The following is a 25,762-nucleotide window of genomic DNA, read 5'->3' as shown; positions in this document are numbered from 1 at the left end:
AGCGCAGGGTGTCTCGTCTCATGATTAATAAAAAACAGACAGCGAGGGGACTGATATGCCAAAATCATGCAGATCATCTGAGGCACACAAAATGGAGGACAGAGAGAGGGAGAGACCCCACTTTTTTTCCATTTCTTCTGAAAGTGACTAATCATAACAATAATCCTTCAGCTTTCACTCTTCGGCTTGAGACTTTGTGAGAGACATGACTAGAACATGTGAGAGAACTTGGGCTGAAGGAGGAGGCTGTCGGAGCTGAGGAGTCACTTGAGTTTGATTTCAGTGGGTGTATTGATTTCAGTGCGCCTGAAGGAACAGTGCGTTTTTCCCCCTCGTCATTAGTACATCGCTAGCATGCTAACGGAGAGAATATGAAGAGCGCTCTGCTGCCCTATGCTGTGATTACGGCAGCCCACTGAACCCGGTGTCAATCAAGAACTCCACACTCGCTCACCTTCCAGGGGAACCGCCAGCCTGCATGTGAAGGGAAGCAATTAGTGATTAATATGCTGATTAGTATTTAAACGCTGCCTGCTACAGAATGGCAGAGCTGTTGCCATGGAGCTGGAGGTGGGCGGAACATGTCATCATCTCCCTGATAGCTTTGACATCTGTGTTTTTAGCAGCCTCTTCAGGTGGGCCTTACACTGAGTCGCCTCGCTCCAAATCTTTGGGGTTGGCGCTCAATGTCACCTTAAGCAGCGATTAAACTGATTGCAGAGTTTTACAGTGTGCCACTTGCTGATTTCCAGCTGACCTACAACACAAGCTCACCAACTCTTTACCGACCATGCTTTTGAATTTGAATACTGTATACTGCAACTGTATTTTATTATTGTTAAGATCTCCAACAAGTGTTGACCAAAACACATACAATAACAAAGACAAAATATAACACGTTCTCAGATTTCTCAGAAGCACCTTTCCAAAAAGACACTCTAATTGCCTTTAATTGCTGTCAAAAATTCATTAATTCATTCATTTGTTCGTTCGCTCATCTTCTGTAACAACATCATCCTGGTCAGGGTATCATTCGGTCCACTTTGGGTGCAAGGCAGGAACACGCCCTGGACAATTCACCAGTTCATCACAGCGCTTTACACACTCACCCAGTCACACATATAATTAATCGTATCTGTGGACAATTTCACACATTCACCCAGTCACTCACATAGTTAAACACACCTGTGGACAATTTCACACATTCACCCAGTCACTCACATAGTTAAACACACCTGTGGACAATTTCACACATTCACCCAGTCACTCACATAATTAATCACACCTGTGGACAATTTCACACACTCACCCAGTCTCTCACATAGTTAATCACACCTGTGAACAATTTCACACATTCACCCAGTCACTCACATAGTTAATCACACCTGTGAACAATTTCACATATTCACCCAGTCACTCACATAGTTAATCACACCTGTGGACAATTTCACACATTCACCCAGTCACTCACATAGTTAAACACACCTGTGGACAATTTCACACATTCACCCAGTCACTCACATAATTAATCACACCTGTGGACAATTTCACACACTCACCCAGTCACTCACATAGTTAATCACACCTGTGGACAACTTCACACATTCACATATTCACTCACATAGTTAATCACACCTGGGAACAATTTCACACACTCACCCAGTCACTCACATAGTTAATCACACCTGTGGACAACTTCACACACTCACCCAGTCACTCACATAGTTAATCACACCTGTGGACAACTACACATATTCACCCAGTCACTCACACCTATGGACAACTTCACATACTCACCCAGTCACTCACATAATTAATCACACCTGTGAACAATTTCACATATTCACCCAGTCACTCACATATTTAATCACACCTGGGAACAATTTCACACATTCACCCAGTCACTCACATTATTAATCACACCTGTGAACAATTTCACATATTCACCCAGTCACTCACATAATTAATCACACCTGTGAACAATTTCCCATATTCACTCACATAGTTAATCACACCTGTGGACAATTTCACACAGTCACCCAGTCACTCACATAGTTAATCACACCTGTGAACAATTTCACATATTCACCCAGTCACTCACATAATTAATCACACCTGTGAACAATTTCACATATTCACCCAGTCACTCACATATTTAATCACACCTGGGAACAATTTCACACACTCACCCAGTCACTCACATAGTTAATCACACCTGTGAACAATTTCACATATTCACCCAGTCACTCACATAGTTAAAAACACCTGTGAACAATTTCACACATTCACATATTCACTCAAATAGTTAATCACACCTGTGAACAATTTCACACACTCACCCAGTCACTCACATAGTTAAACACACCTGTGGACAATTTCACACATTCACCCAGTCACTCACATAGTTAATCACACCTGTGGACAACTTCACATATTCACCCAGTCACTCACACCTGTGGACAACTTCACATATTTACCCAGTCACTCACATAGTTAATCACACCTGTGGACAACTTCACATATTCACCCAGTCACTCACACCTGTGGACAATTTCACATATTCACCCAGTCACTCACACCTGTGGACAATTTCACATATTCACCCAGTCACTCACATAGTTAATCACACCTGTGGACAACTTTACATATTCAACCAGTCACTCACACCTGTGGACAATTTCACACATTCACCCAGTCACTCACATAGTTAATCACACCTGTGGACAACTTCACATATTCACCCAGTCACTCACATAGTTAATCACACCTGTGGACAACTTCACATATTCACCCAGTCACTCACACATGTGGACAATTTCACATATTCACCCAGTCACTCACATAGTTAATCACACCTGTGGACAACTTTACATATTCACCCAGTCACTCACACCTGTGGACAATTTCACACATTCACCCAGTCACTCACATAGTTAATCACACCTGTGGACAACTTCACATATTCACCCAGTCACTCACACCTGTGGACAATTTCACATATTCACCCAGTCACTCACATAGTTAAACACACCTGTGAACAATTTCACACATTCACATATTCACTCAAATAGTTAATCACACCTGGGAACAATTTCACACACTCACCCAGTCACTCACATAGTTAATCACACCTGTGAACAATTTCACACACTCACCCAGTCACTTACATTATTAATCACACATGTGAACAATTTCACACACTCACCCAGTCACTCACATAGTTAATCACACCTGTGAACAATTTCACACACTCACCCAATCACTTACATTATTAATCACACCTGTGAACAATTTCACACACTCACCCAGTCACTCACATAGTTAATCACACCTGTGAACAATTTCACACACTCACCCAGTCACTTACATTATTAATCACACCTGTGAACAATTTCACACAGTCACCCAGTCACTCACATAGTTAATCACACCTGTGAACAATTTCACACACTCACCCAGTCACTTACATTATTAATCACACATGTGAACAATTTCACACACTCACCCAGTCACTCACATAGTTAATCACACCTGTGAACAATTTCACATATTCACCCAGTCACTCACATAATTAATCACACCTGTGAACAATTTCACATATTCACCCAGTCACTCACATATTTAATCACACCTGGGAACAATTTCACACACTCACCCAGTCACTCACATAGTTAATCACACCTGTGAACAATTTCACACACTCACCCAGTCACTTACATTATTAATCACACATGTGAACAATTTCACACACTCACCCAGTCACTCACATAGTTAATCACACCTGTGAACAATTTCACACACTCACCCAATCACTTACATTATTAATCACACCTGTGAACAATTTCACACACTCACCCAGTCACTCACATAGTTAATCACACATGTGAACAATTTCACACACTCACCCAGTCACTCACATAGTTAATCACACCTGTGAACAATTTCACACACTCACCCAGTCACTTACATTATTAATCACACCTGTGAACAATTTCACACAGTCACCCAGTCACTCACATAGTTAATCACACCTGTGAACAATTTCACACACTCACCCAGTCACTTACATTATTAATCACACCTGGGAACAATTTCACACACTCACCCAGTCACTCACATAGTTAATCACACCTGTGAACAATTTCACATATTCACCCAGTCACTCACATAGTTAAACACACCTGTGAACAATTTCACACATTCACATATTCACTCAAATAGTTAATCACACCTGTGGACAATTTCACACATTCACCCAGTCACTCACATAGTTAATCACACCTGTGGACAACTTCACATATTCACATATTCACTCAAATAGTTAATCACACCTGTGAACAATTTCACACACTCACCCAGTCACTCACATAGTTAATCACACCTGTGAACAATTTCACACACTCACCCAGTCACTTACATTATTAATCACACCTGTGAACAATTTCACACACTCACCCAGTCACTCACATAGTTAATCACACCTGTGAACAATTTCACACACTCACCCAGTCACTTACATTATTAATCACACCTGTGAACAATTTCACACACTCACTTTGTCACTCACACACTCATACCAGAGGACCATTTCACACACTCACACAGTGACCCACACGCTCACACCTGTAGATAATTCCGCATATAATCCCAGTCATACACACACCTGTGGACAATTTCACACACTCACACAGTCACTCACACAATTCTCAATTATCAATTTAAGAAATTTGTTGAATTCCACTTTAAGTAGAACATAAGTATTTGTATTAAATCTAACCCTAAATTCAAACCTAGTCTTATCCTTTAGATGAACCCAAACCCTAAACTTAATCCTAACCCTCACACATTTGATAACTGAGTTTCAATAGCTGACTATAAAACGTTCAAAATAAATTGTGGCCCTCGTTATCATGGGATATCTTAGAATCTGTAAAATAATTCTAAATTAGTCAAAATTAATTATTTTATGGCAGGAGCACATTTCTTGACACTTTTCAAAGTGGACTGCATAAAGTGAGCATATTTTCTCTGTCAGTCTATGGTCTGAACTTGTGGCTCTGATAAGAATCCAGCCTTTTTTTTAATTTAAGGATGGTGCTGCTCACCCAATTAGTTCTGCTTGAAAGACAGCTGGTGAGCAAGTTTAGATTACTGCCATCATCTGCCTCTACGGTAATTGTGTATCATTAGCTTGGAAAGTCAACATGGCTTCATGCTCACAGATTTTTACCAAGTGGAGGTGTGGGTGAAAATGGCTTTGAAGATGTTGTATGTTAAAATTATTTTGTTATTGCTTTCAGTGCTTTAAGGGAACAGTTTGTCCATAGCAGCCTCTTCACTCTGTCTCTTGTAAAGTAAAAAGTAAAGTATGGACCCTCTGATGCTCATCTCTGAATTCTTTCTAACCTGGGTCAGCTCACCACTGCACAGCTGTCCCTTTCAAATAAGATTAACAGTGACTAATGTTTACTCTCTTTTGCCAGTGGGGTCACACCTCAATTTGAGAGTAAACGTTTGAGTGCCAGTGGTCCAAATTTAAATTTAGTGGTCTTTGATTGTATAATGTGACTTGCTCCAAGTTGGTAGATTCCGTGCCTTTATGACAAACCAGTGTTAGACATTTTGGACCAACCTGTGACTATCCTACAGTGCATGTCAAAAACAAACAGGCCAAAGCATCTTCTCTAATAACTGTATAGTTTTTAGCACATGAAAGATCACAATCTGTAATAGAATTCATAAAAAATGTAAGTGAAGATTTGCAGCAGGACACAAACTAATCACACAAGACACCTGTTACAGCACTGTATTAACATGTCCTGCTATATCCTTTGCCTGGTTGATGGGGTTGTATCTCCAGTTCAGTAAACAACTAGCATTAACATGTGCCAATGAGTTCCCTGTGCTGAATTTATTGATCATTTGACCAGAGTACCCAAACTTTTGCACACATGACACAAGGGCCTTGTTTATTTAACGTCTCACGCAATGCCCACATAAGCCTTGCCCACAGAACCAGCCGCATGACGAGACCTGCAATGGGCAAAGCAAACTCATGATATTACCAGAGGTCCTCCTTACTCTGGGGCTAAAGTCAAATGCACACACAAACAAATACAGTGTGTTGTTCTACTGGCTGCAAAATGCCCGTCACAGTCGCTAAAGCACTCAGCTTTGAGGTGTCATCTGTCGTTTGGACCGAGGCTTATTCAGGCCTTTAATGTCCACTCTGTTGTCTACCCTTTGCCCTTTAGCCGTTTCTATACAACCCCATGCTCTTTCTCAGTTGCAGTGCATTATGCTTTTTAACAGGCTCAAGAAAGAAGAAGCATGAAACACACCAAGCAGAAAACAAATATGCCTAAACTAGCCACACTGCATTACCAAACAGATGAGCGAGCACATAGCATGTGGGACTATGTGCTCTCTATACTTAGTGTACTTACATCAACATCCAGTCCTTTCAAGTCCCCTTTGCTTTTTATAGAGCGTAGTCTTACACTGGCTCACTATACTGCCTCAAGTCCATTACCTCTGCAATCCAAAGTTAGTTTGAGATTTAGAAACACTTTTACATGTATAGTGAATTGGATCTGGTACGTGTGGTGCGTCTTAACACTGAACCAATATGCATTCAACATCCAACATTTTTGTTTTATTTAGGGTGCTAGTAGCAATTTTACTCCTGTTTGGTGCAGAAACACCTTCTAGCCTTCCAGAAAAGGCCTAATTTTAGACAATGGAATATTTCGGTGGGCTTTCGGCCAGATACAGGTTTGGACGGTATTATATTCCAAGTGAAGGGCTTGGCTTGCGTACTGAGTGAGTTGCACTGGGGTCGCTCATGGAGCAGGCAGAGTAATGTAAGCGGGCAGACCGTACATAAAGGAACACTATGTAATATTTTTACCTTAAAATTACAGCTTCAAAATCATTCAAATGCTGCACTGAGCTGCATTATGGAGATTAGAGCCTCGGTAATTCCTGTTGTGGGCTCAGCACTGCAAAAAGTGCACTATGAAATTTTTGTGGGAGGGTAGGGAACCACCTCTGTTCCCTCGCCGTCCCCACTGATTTTAATACAGTAATGTAACAATGAGGGCGGCACGGTGCAGCAGCAGGGACCTGGAGGTTGTGGGTTCGATTCCCGCTCCGGGTGACTGTCTGTGAGGAGTTGGTGTGTTCTCCCTGTGTCTGCGTGGGTTTCCTCCGGGTGCTCCGGTTTCCTCCCATAGTCCAAAAACACACATTGGTAGGTGGATTGGTGACTGGCGATTGGTGAGTGTGTGAGTGAAAGTATGAGTGTGTCTGTGTTGCCCTGTGAAGGACTGGCGCCCCCTCCAGGGTGTATTCCCGCCTTGCGCCCAATGATTCCAGATAGGCTCTGGACCCACTGCGACCCTGAACTGAATGAATGAATGAATGAATGTAAAAATCAATTACACAAAAGAAAAACTTATGTAGCGTTACTTTAAATCGCTTGTGGGATAGGTTGACAGGTTTAATCACCTAGCGTGAGGTTTAATCGCCCCAAGGTAGCTTGTGGAGCTGGAAGAATGAGGTTTAATCACCTCTCAGTAGCTCATGGAGCAAAAAGTTTGAGGTTTCTTGTGGAGCTTGAAGCAAGACTTTGCTAGCCATTTTTTCCTGCTCTTCCTATCAACACATGACATCACCAATCAGTGAAGACGACGTGCTGTGATCATTTCTGTGAGCCATACTATGAGCCAATAAATACATGAAGCCTTTTGGCTGTGGTGTTCATGTCCTATGGGAATGCCCCTCAGTCCAATCTGGCAGTTTTTTTCAAAACTGCAATATATCTTATTACCATCATACTGCTCTAACCACTACAGTGTGAGATCACTTTCTGATTCTGGTTATTTAGTTCTGGACCACAAACATCAACCCAGCTCATCCCAAAAGTAATGGATGAAGCTCTAACACTCTAAACCACACAGTGTCTAACTCTAGCCAACACTTTGCATTGGGCAAGATGATATGTGTCTTCCCAAGAGCATCCCATTCTTTTGACAACACTTTCTATGGAGGTTCAACACGCTTGTGTGCAATTAAACACATTTCAGGTTCCTTCCATTGTTGCTCTTTTTTGTTTGTGGTAATTGTAAATGCTGCTGTAGCCTGAGCAATCCAGCCACCATCATGACCCCTAGAGAGTTCTGACTTCTGTTACAAGTATCTTTGTGCGACAGAAAACAAACAGCAAAACTCCACCAGGGTACACATGGTTCTGGAGTTGTAATTGTTCCATGTCCTATCACACTGTCCAGTGGAAAAGCGCTATAATCCATCCAGGACAGATAAGATAAGAGCATCATTGCTCGCCACTCGGTTGACAGTGTGTGTTCTGGTACACAGGGTACACGGTGCATTTTTTTCTTTCAAGTGGCAGGTCCAAAGTGAGTGTGACTTTAAATCCCTCCCCATTGCACTGACTATAAAAGGGAGGCCACAAATAATTACTTTCTCAGCAGCTGGCATTATGTTGTAGGTTGCTTTCGCAGTTGAAAAGACAATCCAGACAATGATGTAGGATGTGATTATCACGTCCAGCAATGGCTTTATGCTACGGCACCGCCACAGACTGAGTCACTGTACAGGAGTGCACTGTAGTGTTTTTCTTTGTGATCGGAATGACATTCTGGTCTCAGCTAAGAGAGTTAAAGCTGGTACCCGTCAGAAATCTGAAGGACCACCATGACACTGATTTGTGGGATGTTCAGGGGGGTTCTGGAAGTCATTTGTCATTTCAGCTGTTTTAATGATGTTGAGCTGCAGGTTGGCCAGCCAAGACACCGTCCTTCCTCCTTCCCTCAGCACATCTGTGCTAGTGTCTATGAGCTATGAGAGGAGTACCATCTGCAAACTGTAATATTTGAACTACAGGGTCATGAGAGACATTTATTAGAGTAAGGGAGAGAACAAGTACAGTATGAGCTCTGTGCTCTGATGAAATGCAGGGGAGAAAAGGTCTGATTTTTTTATATATAATATGAACTGATTTAAGGCTCAAGCGGTTTCTCTGCTATATTCCATCAACACAGTTTTCAGTACTTTCTGTAGTTTGTGTGGGGACATAACTTTTAAATTTATGGCATTTGGCAGAAGCACTTCCAGAGCAACATAAAATTTTAGTAACACCACTAACACACACTGTTAGCTTTGTATCAGTTTATTTTCTAATCCACAAATAAAAAGCCTTTAAATGTTATAGACTTGAGATTTCAAAGTCCCACTTTGGTCTTCAATTAATCATCTCTTGAAGTCAAAATTACAGATTTAAAATTTACCTCCAAGTATAAAAAATCCCTAACGATTTAAATGTGGTTTAGATATATAGCTGTCACCATTCTGTACGCGCAGATCTGTGAATACACAATTAGACCCTGTCCATGTACCCCACTGCCCATCACTTACAGCTCAATATCCCTGCCCCACAAGATTTTTCCTAGAACTGACTTAAGAAACCCTGGCTGTCTGAATCCATCTGTTTGAAACATTCCTTGGATTACTGTAGTTTCAAAGCAGAAACGCTTATATCTCATCCGTTATACAACTCTGTCACTTCTATAAGATTTCCAATGTATCGATACACTGACAAGTTTTTCTTCCAATAATCCTTTTGGTTCATTCGTTATGAAACATAGAGAATTGGAAAAAGTCAAGAGGAATAATGTAACAAAAACAGGTTCCCTATTTCATAAACAACACACATTTTCTAAAATAACTCTGAATTAAATCTTCAAACGGTACCATACATGTTTCTTTTTTCTTATATAGCTTAGGTTGCAGAGATATGAGGCTGTGTTACAACACTATCCTTCCTCTAGTGTCCAGATGCCAAAGCATAAAATGAAAAGCTATATTTATGGTGTCATTCACACATCTAGTCGCTCATTATGCAAACTGAAAGGGGTTCATATAACTGAGAGTGATAACATTCAATTGTAATGGTCTCTGTATCTTCAAAATTGTAAAACAACAAAAAAAATTCATTCAGTGTTAGTGTGGAGAATATTTACTGCTCCAAACATTAGAAAAAATGAATGCAATGTTAAGAACAATCAGAGTTTTCACATGATTTTTAAAAAAGCAACAAAGTAGAGATACTAAGTTAAACTATGGCTACCTTGCGTTTGCCTTCTTCTCTCTGATGGATAGAATCAAATGAACGGCAGCATGGAGCACAGGCAGAACTGCAAAACTATATCACTTGAACTAACACGTCACTGAAGTGGTGCAACATTGTGTCATGCTATAAATAGGGGTGCATTTTGGGAATAAGCTCTTATACACTCGAAACACATGATGGACAATTCACCAATTTAATTTGATCTGGTCCAGTCTTCATGATTTTAAAATATAAATAATATTACCAGAAAAGTTGGGAGGCTGAGCAATATATAAACTGGTTATTTAAACTGTTATATAACAAAGGTTTTAAAACTGGGAAAAATGTTATTGTTGCAGAGTTTAAATTTGAAGCCAGCAAAATGTTCCAAAAAATTTGGGACAGGAATCAAAACGGCTAAAGTTGTGTAAAGGCAGAGTCTTTTAGAATCAGAAAAAGGGAGGGGTTCACCACTCTGAAAGGCTATGTGAGGAAACCTGGGGATTTCATCGTGTACATCACATAATTTCATTAACATTTTCAGAGAATGTGGAGAAATCTCTATATGCAAGAAACAGGGCCCAGAGCCAACATTAGCTGGCCCTTGTACGGCAATTAAAAACAGACAGGTTTCTGTAGTTGGAAATCGCATGGGTTTAGAAACACTTCCCAAAACCACTGTGTGTGAATAAGTTAAAACCCACAAATGCAAAGACTAAAACATATACAAACAGGGTGCAAAAATGCCACCATCTTCTTTGGGTCCAAGCTCAATTAAGATGGACTGAGGTGAAGCGGATTTTCCAGCAAATACAACATACAAACCAGTATGCTATGGCAATAATGTACAATAATTTACTGTACAATTGAACCAACTGGTTACAGTGTGTTTTTTTTAGAAACCTTTAGCTGACAGAAATTAACTGAAAAAAAAACTGAATTAAAAAAAATACAAACTGATTCAGAGCAAAAATTCATGACTGGTGCACCCTTAGCAGGAAAGCTTTTGAAGAATCGCAAGGCGTTGAATCTACAAGGGGAAGTAACAGCTGCTAGTGGCTATTATGTCTATTATGCCGTTATTAAGCTGTACTTCAGCCATGTTAGGAGCACGCAAATTAAATGGGGGTGCGCACTTTTCAAGTGCTGGAGTGAGGGGGCCTGCAAAGGGTGCCATTTTTGCTTGGTTTCCACCTCCTCATAGAGTCCCGGGGTTCAGTAATTTACAAGAGTGCTCTTCTTTAAGCTTGGCTTGTGCGTTCCGCTCTCATTAAGCTCTCCCACTTCACTGGCACACATTTTAATTTCACTTCAAAGAGGTCACACTAGTTTGGGTTGTTCCGTCTGTCTCTTTTAATAATCCATATGGGGTTTGGCTTCTACTTCACTCCTGTTATCGTGGACAAAACCAGCAAACCAGCACAGCCTCCAAAGATGAGAACCTCCCCTTCTGACCATTACTCAAGAGAGATTTACAGTGAAGTGACCTCTGTTGTTGGGAGAGCTTCTGAATCACCATGACACAGTTCTTGCTTCAGGGCGAAATATGTAGATTCCGGAGCCAATAAAACGATGTCCAAACAACTAATTAAAGCAGAGGCACTAAGCAGTAACACTGATAATAAACTTCAATGCGAAACAACATAAGGAGGCATTCTGCCCTTAAAAAACGGGTTTAAAGTGGATACATTATTTAAAAAAAAAAGAAACACCTTTTCAGTGCATGTGCACATTAATTTGGCGATCTGGACTGGGGTTCCTTGTAGCCCTCAACAATGTGTTAATCTAAAAAACAGAAAAACAAGTCATTTTTAACTTGTGCTATTTCTTACAAAAAAGTAAAATAAAATATAATGAAATCCAGAGGTTCTGCTCCTCACACGTTCTCATTTGAAGGACCATTATTCTGAACAGGGCTGTTTAGACAGGGGAAGAACATAGCTGTGTTTTTTTATCCTTGTGGTGCTTTCACCAAAGCACGTTAAAGACTTATCTTCAGTAAGACCTCAGAACTCTGTTAACTTGTGAAGAGGTGGTATATGCCCTCTTTAAAATGCAAAAAGACCTTTAAAGAGACAATAGTAACAAATCAATTTTCCTTGTAGCTTAAGTGAAAGATTTCTGTTTTACTGAAACACTAATGAACTGACTGTGCTATGCGGCGTATGTAAGCCATTGGAAAGAGAGTGCTATGATCTTATTTTGTGAAAGATAGCCATATTTCACATATACACACACATACACACACACACACAAAAACCAACAATACCACTGCAGAGTAAATACATGTGGCATATGTGAGTCATTACATTAAAACGCCAATCATATGAAAAAAAGATCCTGTCTGCCACTGAGTCAGAAAAGCTGAATATTATAACAGACTCCCAGCACTGTTCAACACAACGCTCATGGCTACAACACCAGCAAAACCACTTCCGATCACGCAGAGTAAAAATAATAATAAAAAGCCATGTGTTACAGTATATCCTTGATGTATTATACAGCTAAAGCAATAATGTTATACACTCTCAAAATAATGGATCCTAAATGGTTCTTAGCGTGTATAGCTCTGGGATGAAAAATATAACTGCTGTAGAACCTTTAGATTAGGTGAAAGCTTGCTTTGAATCTCTTACATCTCATTTACAAGAATGGTTCTTTGGGGAACTCAGAGTGATTTTTCTATGGCACGGCTCCAACGACCGGTTATTGGTGTCTACTTCTAAGAGTGTAGATTAGTGATGCTGACATATTTGAAGCTGTTTCCATTGTTGAAATGGTAGTTTGTGAATGAAGCGGCAGTGGTTTGCTGTGCTGCTGAGACTCATAGTGCTATCAAAGTGCTAGAGGGCATTATCTTCATGTAATGTGATAGAGAAAAATACAATTCACTTATAAGGTTATTTGTTATGGACTTCATTAAATGATAGCCCTGTGAATCACTGTAATGGCCTGGACTGTATCCTCAGGCTTCGGGTTTAGAAACACTCCATTATTCGTTGTCTTTTTTATTTGCACAGAGTTATTCATTCACAGCTCTTAATAAATCTTAAAGTACCAGATTACACTATTAAAAACCAAAGTGTCTGAAATGTTTCTTTGGAGTGATGCCAGAGAGGAAGCACGTTTCCATAGTTTGATCTTCAAGAGCCAAATGTGAGTGTACAAAAAATGTTTAGGAGTACATAACAAAAAAAAGGTATATAGCTATTTGTAGTGTTAGCATGTGTCTTTGTTTAGACTAAACACCATTCATCATGTCACATCATTTAAAAAACAGGGTTAATTTAACACTTCTAAGTGGTGCTCAAAGCTATTCTGAGTTTTGTTTACATGGTTCCAGCGTTCGAGTCCCACTCCGAGTGACTGTGAGGAGTTTGGTGTGTTCTCCCTGTGTCCACATGGGTTTCCTCCGGGGGCTCCGGTTTCCTCCCACGGTCCAAACACATACGTTGGTAGGTGGATTGGAGACTAAAAAAAATCCATAGATGTGAGTGTGTGAGTGAATGTGTGAGTGTGGGTCGCCCTGTGAAGGACTGGTGCCCCCTCCAGGGTGTGTTCCTGCTTTGCGCCCAGCGATTCCTACAATAATGAACTAAATAGAAGAGGAATATGCTAAAGTTTTGACATATAGAATATATCGCTGCTCTCCAAATAAAATAAAGTGTCCAAAATATTAATAGTGCATCTCTTTTGCAGGAGAAGGAAAAACCTTCTTAACTTACAATGAAAGTCATTCATTCATTCATTATCTGTAAGCGCTTATCCAATTCAGGGTCGTGGTGGGTCCAGACTCTACCTGGAATCATTGGGCACAAGGCGGGAATACACCCTGGAGGGGGCGCCAGTCCTTCGTGGGGCAACACAGACAAACACACACATTCACTCACACACTCACACCTACGGACACTTTTGAGTCGCCAATCCACCTACCAATGTGTGTTTTTGGACTGTGGGAGGAAACCGGAGCACCCGGAGGAAACCCACACGGACACAGGGAGAACACACCAACCTCCTCACAGACAGTCACCCGGAGCGGGAATCAAACCCACAACCTCCAGGTCCCTCCAGGTGACTGCGACACTACCTGCTGCACCACCATGCCGCCCACAATGAAAGTTAGTGTAAATGTATTTAATTCCTAGTAATTTTGGAGCATATCTATTGGACCATTCATTCCAATGATGTTGTAAACTAAAAATCAACAAAAAAATGGAGATACACGTTTTCCTTTGGACAGTGAAGGTATGTAACGTGGCAACATCAACAACAGCCACAATGTCAGTATTAAACTTCACTGAAGAATGTTGAGAGGTCAGTGGAGTTGGGTCGCCACACAACAGGGAAAAAACAACATCGCTATCAATTCTCTTCTCTGAGCTTTGGTCTGAGATGCCATGATCTTAATGACTCTAATAGTCCTTGCATTGATTTGCTCCACTCGTGGTCCTGCTGTGGGTGTGGGGGGGTGTGCATTGTGCTCCTGCGACCCACTTAGATTCATCTTGTTTGAGCTGTCCCCTCAGCACAGTGGCACAGGGAGAGCACGCCTCTTTAATTACACTCATTGCTTTGGTAAAGTGTGTTTCTCACCGTCATACTGCACACGCTCAGAGCCTCTGACTGCCTCATCCTACATATCTGCTTTGCTTGCATTTTGTCTCAAAGCCTACACAAAGCCTTAGCTACTAATTATACAGCATAATAATATTTCAAATAATTCCTGGAGATTAGAATACAATAGAGCAGGGAAACACAGAGTGGTCTCGTTGTGTCTTTTCATTAAGAGAAATTAACCTCTTAAATTCCTAGGCTTAATACATTCTAATGCTTTAACATTCCATAACAACAGCAAAAAATAAAAGCAAACTCATTGGAGTTATTTTTAAGTAATGGAGGGAGAAATGGAATCCTGGTTCTGCTTCTGGTCATTTAAGAGGTTATAATGTCCAGTGGTGCTGGACGATATGAGCGCAAATCAATGTCACGATTAATTGTACATTTTACCACAATCACGATTAAAGAACGATTATTTTTTGTTTTTATATTTTTTACTCCGTTCTGAGACGAGGTTTGTACTGTAAATATGCTCCAGTATTAAAGCTGGGATATTTTTTCTAATGATGCTGGGAGCTTGTTCCACTCTCGATTTTTGAGCACTGTTTATATTTTGTGTGTGATTGTGCGTTGGTCACTGAAACTGTTTTTTCTCAGCATTTACATTTGATGACTTTTTACATGGTTCCAGCGTTCGAGTTGTTGTCTTAATTCTGGTCAAAACACAGCACGTCCAAACCACAGACGCTGTGTTTTTGTTTGGTACGAGCTGTTCGAGTCGCTTGGTCGACCTCTGCATTTAGGTTGCTTCCATGTGGAAGAAAGGTAGCGTGGTTTTAAAAGGGCAGTACGTGAAGACACATTGGGGACTTAACAGGAAAAAGAATAGTTTAAAATTTTATATAATCAGTAAATACAAGAATATGTCGACCAGAAGTTCTGAATGTCGATTTTGATTCATTTTCAATTAATTGCCCAGCTCTAATGCTCACTGATATGATGTATGCCTTTCTCTTTTCTTTTTTCTCCTTTCTCACTTCCACACTTCCTCCCACACACACACACACACACACACACACACACACACACACACACACTGTCAAAAAAATGAGTCATATATCCTCATTATATAGTGCAGGGAAAAGTTTTTTGTGGGGGTTTAATCATAAAGTTTTGCAGGTTTATATACTTTTCCTTTAATCTTCCCTTCATTATGCAAGTGGGTACTCCATATTATTGACTGAAAAACAGATAACATATTTGTTGCCCATTTTGAATGGAAACTGACCAAAACATTAATAAAAACAACGAGGCAGTCGGGCTCCTGAGAGGTGCGGTTGTTTAAGTTTTATCATCAGTGCTCCTCAGTGGCACTGAATTTACGACAGTTTAAAAAGAAGCTGTGGATTGGCTTCACATGTCTTGGAGGAAATATTTCCACTCTTTCCAAGGCTGGCAGCACTCTGTGTTATAGGGGGGAGAGTCACTGATGGGAAGGACTGGTGATGACTGAAAAATCAGCAAAAACTTAGGGAAAAACAATAGTTTTTTAAAATGACGCAATTTCAGGAACAAAACAAATAAAACATGTTTTTGTAAGAAGCACTTTATAAAATCAGGATTGTTTTGTTGTCGCTGACATTGTAGGTGAGCCCTGTTTTTCAGAGTATCTTTATACAAAGTCAGAGCTTGGCAACTTTAAGAAGTAATTTTGGAAATATGGAAATCAGCATTATAACGTGCTGTTGGATTGCAACCCTGCTACAAGTGTGATGGCCATGATTCCCTTTGAGTGTTAGCCAGCAAAGCCTATGATGGATGCCAGAATCAATTCATGTGTGTGTAATTCACAGCGCTCTCCAATAACAACACAGTATCTAATACCATGAAAGTGAAGGCCCACTTAATAGAGCTTACAATATATTTAGTGTGATATGGTGCTTTCTAGGTTGTGGAACTTGCATATATTTTGTCTCACTGTCTGTGGCAATTCTCTAAATTTTATATTTTAATCACTTATACGGGTAATTATGAAGAGGACAAGTTAGCAGGTCACCATTTTATTACACAGTTTTACTTTAGAATTTACAGAAAATCATCAGATATAAAACCTAAGATCGTTATTCAACTATATATGTTTAACAGTGGAGAGAGGAGACTGCCTCCTCCTCCTCAGATGCAAAGCTCCACCAACCTGGCAGTTTGAGGAAAACTGAACCTACGCTAACGAGCACAAAACAAGTTTAAAATCTTTGGACCGTAGCTAAAAAGAATGTGCCATAATCAACCTATTTACACAGAAAAGTGTTTATTATTTCAGTAAAACATCTGTCTGAAGCTAGCGAAAGGCAAAAAAAGTGAACAAGCGTTTGTCATTTTCTCTGCATTTTACTGTCTAAATCTGAAATATTTGGACAAGGCACGGTTGTGTTTACTTACTGATTTTCCCTTCCACTGTAAATGTTGTTTTAAGGTCGAGCTGCACTGAGCCTTATATCTGTGAGCACAAAGTTGAATGAAGGGTTTTCTGAGTGTTGGTGCTTTGCAGTTTAGCTCAGCACAGCCTGACAGTGCACACCAACATTTTGTTGTGTTGACGATAAAAAGCCTGTTTCTAACAGAGCAAATTTTAGCGACCGGTGCAGGGGGAACAGAAAAGCTTTAAAATAAGCAAAGAAATTTTGACACCCCACACGTCATAAATACCGCCTTCCTTTCGAGATACACACATTTTTAAATAGTGTGGTACACATTATTATCGTTATACTGCCCAGCCCTAATTCAAACATTTAGTTACATTTTAATGGGTCCATTTATGAGTCTTATTGCCGTCATTTGCTAGCTTATTACTCGAATATTTTAAAATCATGTTGTTACTCACCTTCTTGAAATGAAACACAGAAAACACAGTCCTTACACATTTAAATCGTCACTGTTCCTCACCTTTTCATATACAACAAACAAACATTGGTGTTTACACCTTTAATCTATATATAGGCATCTGTACATCTATATATACTTGCTTTTCTGTTTTTCTGAGGCATTTTAGGTTCGTTAAAATCTAATATTATCTCTGTTGGTTCGGTCTGAAGGACGCTATGTTTGCATCAGCTGTTATTTATACTGGCAACATGGTGGTTTTGGACTATATTGATTATTATTATCGATTATGATTATTCAAATTATTATTATCATTATTATTATTATTATTATTATTATTATTATTATACAATTTATTTTTATAGTGCTTTTCAAGAACCCACAGAACTTACAAAAGAGCAAAAATATATAACGTCAAGAGGATCACAGCAATACAAAAAATACCAGACAACCTAAATAATAATGATTAGATAGAGGTCGGGATCTCGTGCTGAAACAAAAACAGCGCTCCGCTTCCAACTGGGCACTTCTCAGAGAGAATATACTGCTTCAGCACTGCTCTCATGGATGCAAGTGCTTCAACTTAGTCTGTTTCCTTAAACTTTAATCACACACCCTGGACATTTATGATTGAGTACCATAAATATATTACAGATTGAGCCTTAAAACTGCTATAAGACAGTTCTCATCAGACTCAACAACATAGCTGATCAAAACAATACACCCCCGAACTACAGCTGATAATCAGAGTCCAGAAAATGAGCTGACAACCTGTTATAATGCACTGTTATAAATGCTCAAGAGGGCATGGGAGTGCACCACCGAATCTCGCAGAAATAGCAATTTACATGTCATATATTGATATGAATGTAGTCCAGCATATTAAATCTGTGCAAGACATTATCAAATGCCCACACAGTCTATCCAGCGTCCATCATACGTCTGGAGCTGAGCTGCAGAGCTGAGGCATCCATGAGTGGGCACACACAATAAGTAAAAGAGCTCATGTTTCTCACTTCAAACAGAAAGACTTGATACTCCAAAATAAAGCCTTCCTCCTAAAGTTTGACCTCATACGTGTGAGTGACAAGCTCATAGCTGAAAAGCCGTTCTCCTTCCTGATGTACCTTTATCTTTGCTTTTCTCCATGTAAAAACGCTGGATGCGAGACTCTGAGGAATAATCACACATTCTAACTTTCAGGGACAGTTTCTGAGCACCACCGAGAATAGCTTTGGCAGAGATAAACATGCCCAGTATGCTGGGAACACCCGGAGCTGTCCACTTTACCTCTCTGACCTGATGATTCCACTACTCTATTTAGATAACAATCAACTGAAGCCTCCTTGTGGATCTAGGAGAGACCATTAATTCATAGCATGGGAGTCTAGTCTGTTTCATCAGAAGAATCAAAGTAAATCCATGTGATTAAGAGGATTGCTGATGTCTAAATAGCTGTCTTGTTAAAATGTCTTACTTAAGTATGCTTGCTATAAAATGGCGTACAACAGGGATACACAATCCTATACAGTATTTATGGCTGAACCTGATAATGATGTCTTTACAGTGAAACATGCAGGGAGCCTATTTTTTAACCTGGAGCTTTCAATGTGTCATGAAACAAACTAGCAGTACTTTCCATTTGTCCAAACTGCAATATTCCTCTTAGTAAAAGTACCATTGCTTGGTCTTTAAACTGATTGTTAAATTTCTAAAAGTCAGTTGCCTGTTTAAATAATATACATCAAATGTACTGCAAGAGACTACTTAACACAGTGAGTCATGTATAATTATGCTGCGACATTTTCATATACGGTACTGTGAAAAACAGACACTGCCATTAAATAAGTTATACTGAATACAGAGGAAAATAAAAATAATAAAGTTTTAGGCTACAAACTGATGGGGCACAACAAGCATGCTAGACCTCGCTGAGCATATTAATTTGGGGATCAGAAACCCACCAACTCACGCACTGAAATTAAACATTAAAACTGTCTATTGTTGAAAACATCAGCCAAAATGAATCCTTCTCATTTTATTCTGCCACATATTCTATTCCTTGTTCCTCACTCCTGGACTCTTGCGCTGGACTCAGCTATGTCTTGTTTCCATTTAAAAGAACAAGCACAGGAACTGGTCATTCTCAACAAGGCTGTTCAGACAGGGTGAAAATGCTGCCGTGGTGTTAGATCCTTGTGGTATTTTGACATATGAAGTATGTCGCAGATGTTTCAATAAAACTCCAGATGACTTGTGGAAAAAAGGGTATAATAGGTCCCCTTTAAAGCTTTTATTTTTGAAAATCACGTGAAAAATCAGCTCCGTCCCATATTTCCACTGAGAGAAGACAAAAGAGAACAAGCTGATGTTTCACAGACCCAGGCCTCAACTTCATTGAATGTGTTTGGGATTATTTGAATTGAGTGGACCAGAAAAAAAAGCAACTTTGCAGGTGAAGAAAATTCACTGCTGGTTTCTAAAAGTGAAAACTAGTCTTACACAACTCAAAACTGTAATAAATGTAAATGTTTGACAAATTAAACATAGAAAAATTTCTATTCGATTTTGTTGTGGCTTCTGTGTCATTTTTTGCACAAAAAAAAAATAATATTTGCAACTTTTCTGTGTCTGGGGCGCCAGAGTGATTCATCTATTGCAGGGTTTCCCAACCTTGGTGCTCAATGCCTATTGCTTCGCAGCCGTGATTTAACACACCCACCTGGACTCAGTGAGGGGCAGTTAATGAGCAGATTATTTGTATACCACGTGCTGAAGCAGAGCTTGCCGGATCAGGGCTGGCATTACTCTAGGACCCGTATTTTGGTTCTATGATTTAAAGGAGTGCAGCCAATTGCCACAGCAGAGCAGCACAAGCCCAATCCCGAGACCGCTAACATGTAGCAATCCACTTTGAAGTGCTGTTACTTACATATTATGTTGTTGTACCAATTACCGGAGGAAAAAGTACAAAACATCAAGTTCTTACCATGCTGTTATTTAACCAATTCCCACTAGGGATGTTGTTCATCTGCTTTGTGCATCAGCCATCGAGGAAAAAAAAAGAGCTTCAGCAATAAAGCACTGGAAAAGCCTGATCAATAAGGCAAGATAAAGGAGGGCCTGAGACTAGTCTCCACACTCCCCTGGGGCTCCACTCAAAGTCCAGATTAGTGGATGGCCATTCGCTAATGCTGCCTCTTAGCTTGGGTTTGCGCTGACCAAAACAGCTCACTAACTAAACTTGGAGTGTTTACAAATCCCTGGACTCTGTAGGTTTTCCCAGGTTAAGCAGAGAGACATGAAGGTCACCCATCATTTGTCATTTTCAGCGCATCCACAGACAAATGTCATGCACCCAGGCTGGGGTAAAGGAGCAAGGTTCTCCTTGAAGGACTGTAAACTGCCCCTTTCAAGAGATCATTTTTTGCCTGCCCTTGGGGCCACTGGTCAATACAATGACTGCGGGAGCCTGACAAGTGCTTTTACTGCTGGGAAATCACTTTGTGTACAACGCTGATTAGCAACCAAGTAAACTGCACAACAAAGAATAGGCCAAAAAACTGAATACAGTGCCAACAGAGCAGAAGAACAGTAGTTCATACGACTAAGAAATATGGAAAAATGTAACACCAATGAACAAAATATATATTATGATGCCAACGTCTTCTGAGGGGTGTGGTCTCTGTTGTTCCACATTTAAAAAAAGTTAATGTAAATGGCATAAAATTCATTGACTACAGTTCATACACTGTTTCACTTTTTCTGACGGCAGTGAGAACTGCTGTGATTAAAGGCTACTGTTATATATCCCCAAACGTTAGCTTACGTTAGAGCTAGCTCGCATATATCGAACCCCTATATCCCACAGCAAGGTTTGGGACTGGAATGTAACACATCTCCAAATTTGAAAACAAACAATTTAATAAATTAGACTATTTTACGACTATTTTAATACCCACAATATATTCAAAAATGCATTATGACATTATCTGTTACACTGTTCCTAAATAAAATAACCTTCCCAGCTCTTACTGCTTTTGTTTATAATCTGTACAAATACAGAACAACTAAATATTCCTTTGCTACTTTTTTCAACATTGACCTTCAGTGTCATTTAAGCAACATCCACTGACAGTGTCACATCTTGACACTTTCTGGTTTGTTTTCCCCTTTCTATTGGGCTCTCTCTTTGTTGTTTTCCTATCCCTGCACATGGCTTTGTTTATGTTCATTCCTAGCTCCGCCTTCGTTCCGCCTCTTTGTCATTGTCTCTCGTTATCCGTGTCAGGTGTGTCTAGTTAGTTCATGTATTTAAGCCCTCTTCCCTCACTTCCTGGTATCGGTCATTTTGTTGGTTTGAGTTTGTTTGTTCGCGTTGCTTGGTTTGTTTCTTTGTGTATTAGGTTTCATGTTTCTCGTTTCTCGTTTCTTGTCTCTCTTGCCTCGTTCGGTCTCCTGCCTGTTTCACGCCCCAGTCTTGTAGTTTTGTTTCCTGCTCGTTAATGTTATCTCGTGTTTCTCTTCTAGTTCGTTTGTTTTGTTATTTCATTATTAAAGTTTGTGTTGTAGCGAGTGTGTCCGCCTCCCTGAATCTACTCTTCACACCACCCTGACAGACAGTGTGTGTATCTTCTCAGGCTCTCAGCAGCAGATTTGTGTGTGATTCCCACAAGCAGGGAGCTCCCTGTGTATTAAAAGCCGCGTAAACATATAGTTTCAGGCACATCTGCTCCATGTTCTGTTCTCCCCAGTGTTGTATCTGAAATCTGGCACAGGGAAAGAGAAGTGTGGGCAATGGCTCTTAGCGGCAGAGCTCTGCTGAGCATAAGAATGGAGGAACGTCATGAACCTCGGGCATAATTTACACTCAGACAGGCTTAGTGTTTCTCTTACTGTGGCTTGTTTGGGAAATGAACAGATTTTATTAAAAGGGGGAGTATATAGAAGATCTCCTCCACAAGAAAAAAATGGCCTAAAATTGCCTCCGGAGAAGATCATTGGGGCAGTGACATAAGGGCAGTTGTCACAAATAAATTATGAGTGACGAAACAAATAATGATCCCAAGGTGACCTCTCACTGTCAGAGCGGCGCATACACAGCACAGTCCCAGCAGCCTCCGAAACAAGCTTCCAATTTATAAAAATAGGCTCCTTTGCAGTACTTTAGTCATTTAACCAATACAAATAACTTTATAACGAAGCATATTATAATAAAAGCAGTCTTCTAATTAGTTCAGCCATATCGTATACACCAGCACTGAATGACAGCAATACACTCCAAGCTTTGCATTTGGGGTCTGAGCAGGAGTTAGGAGAAGAAAACATAAAGAAATCTAAATCAATCCATCTTTCAGATTCATGACACTATTGCCTAAAATAGTTGGATAAACTGCTAGTAAGACTTTATAAAACAAAAGCAGTGAAAGAGTGAAGACTGTTCACAGCTTACAGTGCACGCTCTCACATAATCAGACTCTGTCTGAGAGCTGACAGGGACGAGATATACAGCGTATCATCTGAACTTTACAGCCTTTACAGTATTCCCTGCAGGAGACTTCATTCTAATTGAGAAGGGTGTGAATCACTGTGTGTGTGTGTGTGTGTGTGTGTGTGTGTGTGTGTGTGTGTGTGTGTGTGTGTTAGGCTGGGGTTATGTATGACCTACAGCAAGAAGCTTGAAATGCAGCATGAACAACTACACTGTGAAATACAGCTTAGTCATTGGAAGGCAATACTACCTCACATATAAGACTCCCGTGACCCTTTTTATGATGATAATTATTAATATTATTATTATTATTTACAAAATTCTTCTCTGATGTTGACCAGAAAAAGTTATTTTAACATGTTTTACCAACTTGAGGGTGTACATACTCTAATCAAATTAACAGTCTTTTCTAGTGCTGTGAAGAAGAAGACAGTGAAGCAGAAGAGGAAGAGGAGGAAGATGATGATGATGATGAGGAGGAGTGGAAATAAACTTGTGATATAGACAACAAAGTATGTGTGTGTGTGTCCCTGCTGATTGGAATATGCCTAGTGTTGCTGTGAAGGGTTCTATGTATTTTATCATCAGGTTGAAAATGACATCAGTGAATGGTGTTATTAATTGAATGCCGTTGTTTGGTTCATTGTGTTGTTTATATCTGATTTTCACACTCAGTTTAATAAATATTCATTAAACATTTCTAAAAACGTAGCCTAAAATGATCTAATGTCTTATGTCCTGAACTCCTTGCAATGTCTTGGCTTTCAGGACCTTGGACAGGAGCACTTTCATATCCTGTCTTCTCTCTCTCCTCTCTTCTCCTCTCATTCCCTTCCTTGCCTCTTTGTCAACTCTCTTTAATCCCCGTTGTTTTTGCTCTCCTCTCTCTTTATAGTCTCTTCTCTTTCGTGCCCTGCTTTTCCCTCCTCCTCTTCTCACTCGTTCCTCTTTCTCTTCCCTTTTATGTCCTAGGTTTTTCTCTCTTTCTCTTCTATCACTCCCCTTCACGCACCTGTTGGTTCGTGTTGGTTTGTTGGTGAAGCGCTAAAACTCAAACTCGCTCCAGCGACGCCGTGGCCATAAAAAAACGGCACGCGCCTAAAGCCGCTCGGACCGTTAGGAGTGAGGCTGGCGCGAGCACGAGCACGCGGGAATAAAAGTAATGCAAAACGCCAGTGTTACTTCTGAGAGGGGGTCACGGCGTGTGTGCACCCCCCCACCCCCCCACCCCCCCCCCCTCACACACACACACTCAAACACACACGCACCAGCGACGAGAGGAGCTGCTCGTTTCTAAGGATCCTTGTAGCTCACATTAACTTGAAATTAATTATGGCGTGCTAACCACATAATATAGTGTGGGGACACGATGTTTAAATATGTATATATCTTATAATAGAAACGTCTCCTTAATGTCTCATCTAAATGTCTCATTCCACATCTTATTAAGTCGTTAGCAGCAGAACATCGTATCCTTCTGACTTCACCCCGGTTTCTTTGATCCTTCAGCACACACACACACACACACACACACACACACATGGGATGAAGCAGCTAGTGAAAGAAAACAAGCTACCCACCGAAACAAGTCCGCTTCGAATAACGCCCTAACAACCCCCCCCCCACCCCCCGGACTGACCTCGGACACCCCGTTACTCGGATTAGAAACAGGACCAGGCTGAAGCCCTGTTCACGTTTTCCGTTCCACCTTAAAATGGAAGACCACTTCCACTCAAAAGGGAATCTCACCAACTTTTTCAGTTTACTGCTGAAACGGGCCTGTGGTCACTTGTCTGAAACCTCTCTGGGGAAGTTCTCTTACATCTTCCTTTCAGCTTTAGTTTATATTCCCTTCAGAGGAAGGTTAAAGTGGGAAATTCATGAGTAGGCTCAGAGTTCGGGGGCTAATTGAAAATTGAGTTTATATATTTCCAACATTTAAATTAAAAAAGTTCCATTTAACGCTAGAAAGAAGTCCCATACGGTTTTAACGTCTTCAGGTGAATAGTTTGCGTGTGTATACATGTGAAACACCACAGAGAAAGTTCCAGATTTGAGTAGCTAAGTCAGAGAAAGAGATAGAGGTGACTGGTATTATTGAAGGTTACTTACGTGTGAAACTTCTGTTATTCAGAGCTTTGCATCCAAAGCTAGCCTCGTGTTTCAGTGACCTCAGACATTTCCACTGAGCGCCAGAAAAAAGCCACAGTAGCCGCCTGAGGGCAAGTGGACTCCTCTGTGAAAATTCATTCCGTCCAAATAAACCAGGCGCTAAGTTTGTGTACCCAGTTTAAAGCTCAGTTTCATCCAATTATCCACACCCAGTTGTGGATAATTTAAAAAAAAAAGTAAGTAAAATAAAATAAAGAGGAAAAGACAAAGCTAAAATCCCCTATAAACACACGGTACGTTGTGGACCTCAGCCAAGGCTACCTTCTCTTCAGTTGTCCCATTGCTCCTGTGTTTGTAAATCCCACATTGCAAAGACTCCGGCACATCAGCTAAGTTAATATTGTGCTCTCAAACCCGAGCTGGGGCCGGTGGTCTTCGCCGAAAATGTTTGACGCTCTCGTCCTTTAGTCTAGAGCTGTTAATGTAGTCCAAAAAAAAGCCGCAAAAAGAGTGTATGTCTGTTGTAAGCGCTTCTGAGCGTATTGAACGTTTGCCAGTCCCCCTGCCAACCTTCTCCAAAATGCAAGCAA

At 40.4% G+C, this 25,762-nt stretch overlaps 1 protein-coding gene across 1 annotated transcript in view; it reads right to left on the bottom strand.

Moving 5' to 3' along the window:
- Nucleotides 1–25,298, bottom strand: part of scn5lab (sodium channel, voltage gated, type V-like, alpha b) — a 173,653-nt gene extending 148,355 nt beyond the window's left edge. The window contains exon 1 of the mRNA XM_066682864.1: nucleotides 25,173–25,298. The gene's annotated coding sequence lies outside the window, so the exon portion shown is untranslated. The remainder of the gene's footprint in view (nucleotides 1–25,172) is intronic.
- Between the last annotated feature and the right edge of the window lie 464 nt (nucleotides 25,299–25,762).

This window comes from Hoplias malabaricus, chromosome 10 (genome assembly GCF_029633855.1).
Source record: "Hoplias malabaricus isolate fHopMal1 chromosome 10, fHopMal1.hap1, whole genome shotgun sequence".
Classification (NCBI taxonomy): Eukaryota; Metazoa; Chordata; class Actinopteri; order Characiformes; family Erythrinidae; genus Hoplias; species Hoplias malabaricus.
The sequence above is the reverse complement of the archived record's forward strand: the minus strand, read 5'-3'. Positions and strand labels throughout refer to the sequence as shown.